Below are 10,394 nucleotides of genomic sequence, written 5' to 3'. Positions count from 1 at the left end.
TTAAGTCTTTATAATATATCATAAGGACCTAATTAAGAGCTATGGATCCGCACCTAATATTAAGATTGGTTGATTTATTTCATTTTATATATTTTCATGTGGATATGGTTGTATATATATTTATTTTTTATATAGGTTTCTTCAAAGAATTGATGGTAAGGTAGCTGCGGAACCGTAGCTCTTAGGTCTTTATGATATATCATAAGGACCTAATTAAGAGCTATTGTTCTGCACCTAATAGTAAGATTGGTTGATTTATTTCATTTTATATATTTTCATGTGTATATGGTTGTATATATATTTATTTTTTATATAGGTTTATTCAAAGAATTGATGGTAAGGTAGCTGTGGAACCATAGCTCTTAGGTCTTTCCAATATATCATAAGGACCTAATTAAGAGCTATGGTTCCGCACCTAATAGTAAGATTGGTTGATTATTTTCATTTTATATATTTTCATGGATATTATTGTATATATATATTTATTTTTTATATAGGTTTCTTCAAAAAATTGATGGTAAGGTAGCTGTGGAACAGTAGCTCTTAGGTCTTTATAATATATCATAAGGACCTAATTAAGAGCTATGGTTCCGCACCTAATAGTAAGATTGGTTGATTTATTTCATTTTATATATTTTCATGTGTATATGGTTGTATGTATATTTATTTTTTAAATAGGTTTCTTCAAAGAATTGATGGTACGGTAACTGCGGAACGATAGCTCTTAGGTCTTTATAATATATCATAAGGACCTAATTAAGAGCTATGGTTCCACACTTAATTGTAAGATTGGTTGATTATTTACATTTTATATATTTTCATGGATATTGTTGTATATATATTTATTTTTTATATAGGTTTCTTCAAAGAATTAATGGTAAGGTAGCTGTGGAACCGTAGCTCTTAAGTCTTTATAATATATCATAAGGACCTAATTAAGAGCTATGGTTCCGCACCTAATAATAATAAGATTGGTTGATTTAGTTCATTTTATATATTTTCATGTGTATATGGTTGTATATATATTTATTTTTTATATAGGTTTCTTCAAAAAATTGATGGTAAGGTAGCTGAGAAACCGTAGCTCTTAGGTCTTTATAATATATCATAAGGACCTAATTAAGAACTACAGTTCTGCACCTAATAGTAAGATTGGTTGATTTTTTTCATTTTATATATTTTCATGTATATTGTTGTATATATATATTTATTTTTTATATAGATTTCTTCAAAGAATTGATGGTAAGGTAGCTGTGGAACTGTAGCTCTTAAGTCTTTATAATATATCATAAGGACCTAATTAAGAGCTATGGTTCCGTACCTAATAGTAAGATTGGTTGATTTATTTCAATATATATATTGTTGTATATATATTTATTTTTTATATAGGTTTCTTCAAAGAATTGATGGTAAGGTATCTGCGGAACCGTAGCTCTTAGGTCTTTACTATAATATATCATAAGGACCTAATTAAGAGCTATGGTTCCGCACCATATAGTAAGATTGGTTGATTTATTTCATTTTATAAATTTTCATGTATATTGTTGTATATATATTTATTTTTTATATAGGTTTCTTCAAAGAATTGATGGTAAGGTAGCTGTGGAACCGTAGCTCTTAGGTCTTTACAATATATCATAAGGACCTAATTAAGGGCTACGGTTCTGCACCTAATAGTAAGATTGGTTGATTATTTTCATTATATATATTTTCATGGATATTGTTGTATATATATTTATTTTTTATATAGATTTCTTCAAAGAATTGATGGTAAGGTAGCTGTGGAACCGTAGCTCTTAAGTCTTTATAATATATCATAAGGACCTAATTAAGAGCTATGGTTCCGCACCTAATAGTAAGATTGGTTGATTTATTTCATTATGTATATTGTTGTATATATATTTATTTTTTATATAGGTTTCTTCAAAGAATTGATGGTAAGGTAGCTGCATAACCGTAGCTCTTAGGTCTTTATGATATATCATACGGACCTAATTAAGAGCTATGGTTCCGCACCTAATAGTAAGATTGGTGGATTTATTTCATTTTATATATTTTCATGGATATTGTTGTATATATATTTATTTTTTATATAGGTTTCTTCAAAGAATTGATGGTAAGGTAGCTGTGGAACCGTAGCTCAAGTCTTTATAATATATCATAAGGACCTAATTAAGAGCTATTGTTCCGCACCTAGTAGTAAGATTGGTTGAATTATTTCATTTTATATATTTTCATGTGTATATGAATGTATATATATTTATTTTTTATATAGGTTTCTTCAAAGAATTGATGGTAAGGTAGCTGCGGAACCGTAGCTCTTAAGTCTTTATAATATATCATAAGGACCTAATTAAGAGCTATGGTTCCGCACCTAATAGTAAGATTGGTTGATTTATTTCATTTCATACATTTTCATGTGTATATGGTTGTATATATATTTATTTTTGATATAGGTTTCTTCAAAGAATTGATGGTAAGGTAGCTGCGGAACCCTAGCTCTTAGGTCTTTATAATATACCATAAGGACCTAATTAAGAACTATGGTTCCGCACCTAATAGTAAGAATAGTTGATTTATTTCATTTTATATATTTTCATATATATTGTTGTATATTTATTTATTTTTTATATAGGTTTCTTCAAAGAATTGATGGTAAGGTAGCTGCGGAACCGTAGCTCTTAGGTCTTTATAATATATCATAAGGACCTAATTAAGAGCTATGGTTCCGCACCTAATAGTAAGATTGGTTGATTTATTTCATTTTATATATTTTCATGTATATTGTTGTATATATATTTATTTTTTATATAGGTTTCTTCAAAGAATTGATGGTAAGGTAGCTGCGGAACCGTAGCTCTTAGGTCTTTAAACAAGGAATTAATTGAATCTGGAATAATTATATATTATGGAATATGAAATGATTTGGTGTATGTTGTTCTAAGCCTTAGTTATAAAATAAAATTCAAAAAAAGTGATGAATTTTATGAAGTTATTTACAAATATGATTATCGTCAAATTGTCAGGTAAATATATGGTTAAGTCTGTAATTGATGCCTTGATCTAACCTGAGTATGGCTAACCCTTAGTTGGACTTAATAAAATATATTATTACTGTTCAACTAACCCTTAGCCATGCGTGCATGGCTAACCCCCTTAGTTGGACTTTATAAAATATATCATTATTGTTCAACTAACCCTTAGCCATGCGTGCATGGCTAACCCCCTAAGTTGGACTTTATAAAATATATCATTGTTGTTCAACTAACCCTTAGCCATGCGTGCATGGCTAACCCCCTTAGTTGAATTTTATAAAATATAATAATTATTGTTCAACTAACCCTTAGCCATGCGTGCATGGCTAACCCCCTTAGTTGGACTAAAAAAAAAATTTGTAAATAAATAAAAAAAGTGCAAGATATTTTTATTTTTTTTCAAAATTTATGAAAAAAAAAAAAAAAAAATTCAAATGCAAAATTACAAAAAAATTCAAATTTTCAAAAATTCATTAAAAAAAAAAAAAAAAAAAAAAAATCAAATTTAATTTTTTTTTTTTAATTTAATAAAAAAAAAAGAAACGTATTATTCTGTTGTGAAAATGTATAAATGCAACATTGAAATGGGAAAATTAACGGCTGCCAAAAGATTGGAATGTGTTCACATATCATTTCAATGGTAAAAACTCTTCACTGAACAGAATGATTGGAGGTGAAAATTTGTTTGCCATAACCTGGATAGAAGCTGGAATCAATTCATGAATGTTCCTGTTCATTTAGTAGTGGTAAGTGTTGTTTTTGTTTATTGTTTAAATTTATTATGTCTGTATAACATGTATAAATCAACATGTTTTGTTGCTCTATGATTTGTCTTTCATGCTATGCTACATTGTAGATCCTTTATATTAACCTTGGTCTCTTTATCATGTAACTTCTAATGAATAGTCGTTGGATAAATATCAAGTCCAATGTAAAAACTGTTTACTAAACAGAATGGATAGGGTATGAAATGTTTCTACCATAACCTTGAGAGGAATTGGAATCAATTCATGAAAGTTCTGAACTATTTATTAGTGGTGTTCCTTTTTTTCGTTGGCTATGAGCTATGCTAATTCCTTTATATAGAAACATAGATATTGTTGTATTTTGCATCAGCCTTTTATAGTATACTTGCTATACAATAACATTATGCTACATGGAAATAATGCAAGCTGTATGTTAACCTGCAATTTTAAATCTGAGTCTTAAATAGACAGTTATAGCCAATCATACCACATCTCCTTATTCTTTTATGCAATTTGAGATATATTTGCAAGTTGAAGAAAGTTTGACTGACATTTATCATTTCAATAATAGCAAAATATTCTCTCATGTGTATAGATGATCCTTGCAGTTACTAAACTTTCAACAAATATAAATAAAACTACAACAGATGCATGTATGGAAGGTCTTACATGTACACATGTTGGACTTTACTCACAATCATCTTTCATCTATAAATGCTAAACCATGCAACTTCTAATGCAAAGAGACATGAGGGTTACCAATTTTTTAAATGTATAAATAGTTTTTATCTTCCACTATCTTTTTTAATATTAAAATAAAAATATAACTAAAACTGAGTATTTATTAACAAACATTTATTTCAGATATAATTTCCTTCGTTAAGAATATTTTGAACCTCTTTCTATATACATACATGATACATTTTAAACAAAGAATGGCTGTCGTCTGAAAGGAAAACAACTTGTTTTTAAGAACTAAAATGTATGTCACAAATAAAATTTACATCTATCAAAGCAATAAGCATGCAACAAATATTTTCTTTTAACAAAAAGTGCAAATAAATTGCAAAATTCTGTGTGACATTTTGATTGGTGATCTTTTTTTTTAACTTATCTATAGGCAAGCATGTTATTAGATATGATCAAGAGACAGCAAAAAATTAGTATCTCAATACTTAATAGTTCCATTTTATTATGGAATATTTAGAAGGCAGCGGTATGGGCTTTGCTCATTGTTGAAGGCCGTATGGTGACCTATAGCTGTTAATTTGTGTCATTTGGTCTCTTGTGGAGAGTTGTCTCATTGGCAATCATACCACATCTTCTTTTTTATATATCAGATATAAATAAAATAGCTCTGTAGAAAGTCTTGCATGAGAAAATCCTTTGGCATATATGATAAAAATGTTGGGTCAAATATAACTGTTTAAAATTCCCATAACTCTGGAAATGTAAACCAGAAAATTCACTAATCCCAAAAGCAGTGCAAGTTTGAAGTGGTTTGATCTAAGCATACAAGAGCTAGTGCATGGCTTTTATCAATCTGACAGAGTACCAGGGTACCATAAATTTGAAATGAAAATTCAGAAAACCTTCAAAATGTTACTGTTTCTTACTTTCACCAGAAGTCAGATATTCGGAATCCTCATAGTTTTATCCATGTAGTGCTATTAAAAGATTTTGCCTGCTAACCCCAACTTTTATGTATAATTTTTTACATATATGGCATAAAAATCCATTTTTGAAAATCTTATAAAATCCTTGCTTTTTTTAAAACTATCAATAACAGTCTTTCAAAAAGCTTGTTATTTTGAAACAGAGGAGCGAACATCCTTAAAAAGCCAATTAATCTTGAACGACAACCAGAAAACATTTTTCTTTGCTTAAGGGAACTTTCTCTTATAAATCTTTTTAAACAATAGTGTCAAAATTTGATGAAATCCATACAAGCATAAATCTGAGACTTAAAATCGAGGAATGACACAACTAAAAAATTAAAAATCAAAAGGGAGTTTTTTTCCATCCATCCCAACATTAGTGTCAAGTTTTGAGAAAATCAATTAAAGCATACTTGAGTACAAATTTTTAAAATTCGTCAATCTTAATGTTGTGTCATAATTTCATGAAAATCATTTAAATCTAATTGAAGTAATTGTACAAAGCATTGACAGAGGAACAAATATACCACCATTATGTCTAAGACGGGCATATAAAAATAGTTTTAAAAAGAAATTTAATTGTCACACTAGGGATATTCCAGAAAAAAATGTATGAGGGGGGGGGGGGGGGGGGTTGGTTGGTTGGTTGGAAAGCAGTTTGTTTCAGCACCTGCCACCCAGACAATTGTAATTGAGAATCATAGTGCATTATAGTGTAAAAGTTGCTCTGATACCCATCACCCATGTATTATTAATACAAAGTGCCTTCCAAGTTCCAACCACCACCCCCCCCCCCCCCCTTTTACATGTTTTACTGGAATAGCCCTTACATATTTATGGAATAGCTAAAAATATGCAAAATAACAATAAAGGCATCACCCTACAAGCACATCATCTGACCAGCATGATGTAGTCAGTTCAAAAAAAGAAATAATTGACATTACTTAACTTCTATTTTGAATCTATATATATATAGGTTGGTATCTGGTTACACATACCGGTACATGTCATATAATTATAAACAAGTAGTGATAAAAAATACACATAATTATAAACAAGTAGTGATAAAAAATACACATAATTATAAACAAGTAGTGATAAAAAATACACAATGTCTCAATAATTTAAACAGAGCTACCTCGCACAACTTGACCGTTGATTTGTTAATGTTCAATTAAAGCATTTCAAACAGTAGTCTTAATCAATATAATTATAGTTAATATGAGAATACATGTATACATACCACATCTTCTTATATCTATGTACATTATAAGTGTCCATTACAACAAAATTTTGCAGAAAACATTAGATATATATTTATACAGCATGCATGACCTATACAAGCACAAGGTGCCATGTGACAAGATTTCAGTCAGAGACTCCCAAATTTATTGTAAAATTACCATTTTGTAAGAACAATGTAACACATTTCTCTCTCTTTTCAATTCTGTGTTGCAGCAGTCATATCTTTTTCATTGTCAAAACATATTTATTTTCTTATTATATGATATGAGTGACACAGCCACATTGACAATTGGAATATTTAATGTGGCAGTTTTTGTCTGATAAAATCTCTTTGATGTCTATATTGTCTAATGGGATTTTAATTGTTTTCAAATGAAATTCACAATAAAATGTTAAAATTTCAAAGTTTAATATTTTTTTATAAAAAAGACTAGAATTTTGTTTGCGAATGTAATGGTCACCTAGACTCGTCCCCAATAAAAATAGCCGATTTTCTAACTTGTTTGAGATACATTTTGTAATTCTGATATGCAATAAATTTCATAAAAATATATCAAGAAATGAGGGTAATAGATCTACTAGTTTGAAACCAGAGGAACAACAGGTATTCCCAACTACATGTTGAAATAGTTGAAATATGTATATTTTGGAAAAATGTATTTTCCTTTCATTTGAACTTGATTTGCCCCATTTTCTTAAATTTGGCATAATTATTAATCAAATGACATTTTCAACTTTTATAATATGATTTATGAAACTAGGAAATTTGTAGAACATATTGTTGTTAATTGATTTGTCATAATTTATAACATTAACATATATTACAATAGCATCTTCCTTTGCATGACTGTCTACAGGAGCTTGTGTTTCTGTATCTTTTCCTTTAAGAATGATAGCTTGTGTTCCCTTCACCTTTAATATCTTTGCAGACATTAATTAGATCTTCAGGAAGATATTTCCTCATTATATCTTAATCTGAAAAAAAAAACAAAAAACAAATAGTATGCTTGGAAATAGTTTCACATTTTTTTTACAAGACTGTACATGCTGAATTGTCTTGCCTATATACTTTATGATCATGATTGAATTTTATGTTGCAAGTTTCCATATGAAGATTATACCACAATTAGTTCCATACAAATATATACATGAACATTTTTGTACCAACAGGATTTTTATTTATTTACTAAACAAGATGACAGCAGATAATGGAGAGTAGATAAATATATGGATTAGCTTCTCAACTTTAAATTGATATCAACAAAATGTATTATGGCTATTTTTCACTTATGATACAGGTAACCATGAGTTATCAGGAAGTTAATAAGCTATAGCAACGGATGTGAAAATACATTACACTGTATAAAATGCAAAAATGAAGCTCCATACAATATGTTTAAGAAGGAAACTATTGACTAGTAGTTTAAATATTCTTTTTGTTAAAATATAAAGTTTAGTAGCCATTTAATTCTTTTAAATTTAAACAAGTCTGAAGTACCGGTCTGCTTGGAATATTTGCAGATGCCGTAATGACACACTTCTTTTAACATCAGTAACGGTTATAATCATACCTTTGCTGTTCCGCACTTTGGTATTTCTTGAGTTCCTTTTCCCATCTGTCATAGTATCAATATTATATATAGCATATCACCATCCTGATGCATTCTCTATTACAAATAGTTACTCAACAGTTTTATCTAAGCAATATTTTGGGTTTTTTATCAGGAACTACATGTTCTTTGTTCTTGGAAAACTTACAATGCACGGAAAAGCTGAAATTATATATAAATTAGGTAATAATTATGATAAGACACAATCAGCTTTTTAAATGTTCATACATGGTAACTTTTTGAAACAATATTTGGATATTAAATTTCAGTTTTTGTCTTGCCAGAGTGTCCAATATTAGTGCTGTAGTATGTATATTGCTGACTTGTACTCTTTTTTGGAATGAGAACAAGAGGCTCTAAATAGCCTGTGTCGCTCACCTTTGTCTATATGCATATTCAACAAAGGACACTCTCCAACATTATAGACGAGAATAGAATTCATTTCATGACAAAAATCTGTTTTGCTGATCTTGAATTGCTAATCATTTAGTCTGTTTAGTTTCTCTCTACCTTCATTAGTTTTTTCTCAAAACACAAAAGAAGGTGAAAAATATCCTAATTTAAGGACAATCACTCCTATAAAGAGTGACAGTCTGCTTACTGTATTGGCAAAATTTGACTTGTTAGTAGATCTTGTCTTGCTGATCATGTTTGCTTATTTAAGTTTCTATCTATCAATTATAATTTTTATCATTTAAGGCAAAATGCCAAAAAAATGATAAAAATTGTCATTAAAGGGCAGTAACTCCAATAAGGAGTTGTCGAACAATTTTAACCATTTGTCTTTATTGTAGATCTTGTCTTACTGATCATTTTTGCTTATTTAAGTTTCTATCTATCTATTATAATTTTTAAGATATAAGGCAAAAACGCAATAAAAGTAAAAATTTTCATTTAAGGGCAATAACTCTAATAAGGAGTCGACTGAAGATTTTAACCATTAGATTTTTTTGTAGAACTTGTCTTGCTGTTCATTTTGGCAATTTAAAGTTTCTCTCTATCTATTATAGTTTTCAATATAATAGGCAAAAATGAAAAAAATAATTTTGTCATTTAAGGGCAATAACTCCTTACAGTATTGACTTATATGCACAATTGGAAAAGCTCAAAATGCTGAACATTCTTGCCCTCATAAGATTTTCTCTTATAACGGTTTTCAAAATAATAGACAAAACTTGCATTTTACCCCTATGTTCTATTTTTAGCCATGTCGGTCATCTTGGTTGGCAGGCAGGGTCATTGGACACATTTTTAAACTAGATACTCCAATGATGATTGTGACCAAGCTTGGTTAAATTTGGCCCAGTAGTTTCAGAGGAGAAATTTTTTGTAAAAGTTTACAGACGACGACGGACGCCAAGTTATGAGAAAAGCTCACTTGGCCCTTTGGGCCAGGTGAGCTAAAAAAAAACTTGATACTTGCACTACACTAACGACAGTAACAGTGCTGTTCATCTATATGATGAAAATTATGAGTTTTGTGTTATAATCACGATTGATCTTTAAAAATGCCAAGTGTTCTTTGTATTATCATTTTTTTTCGACTTTGCCATATAAGGGGAGATAACTCGTATAATACAGGGATGGATATTAACAAGGGGCGACTAGCCCATGGCCCTTAAATTACAGCTGGACAACTAAATTTTTCTACATTTTTGATTGAACATTTAAGAGGCCATGTCAATAAGCAACGAGCTTTGTACTGTACAAACCTTGAATGTGCATAAATTTAGATTCAGTTTAAAAGCCACAGAAAAAATAAGCTTAGCTAAGATAGACGAAGGATACAAAAGAGATAATCAATGAACTGACTGGTTTTGCTCATTGTTGAAGGCTGTACGGTGTCTTTAGTTGTAAACTTCTATGTCATTTGGTCTCTGGTGGCGAGTTTTCTCATTGGCAATAATACCACACCTTCTTATTTTTATATGGACAATGCTTTGACAAAAAAAACTACCAAAAGAAACACAACAGTATACAAAACACAACATAGAAAACTGAAGACTTAGCAACACAAATCCCACCAAAAACCAGGGATGATCTCAGGAGCTTCAGAAGGGTAACCAGATCCTGCTCTACATGCAAAACCCGTCACGTTAC

This window comes from Mytilus californianus, unplaced genomic scaffold (genome assembly GCF_021869535.1).
Source record: "Mytilus californianus isolate M0D057914Y unplaced genomic scaffold, xbMytCali1.0.p SCAF_3, whole genome shotgun sequence".
Classification (NCBI taxonomy): Eukaryota; Metazoa; Mollusca; class Bivalvia; order Mytilida; family Mytilidae; genus Mytilus; species Mytilus californianus.
This window is presented reverse-complemented; position numbering follows the sequence as displayed.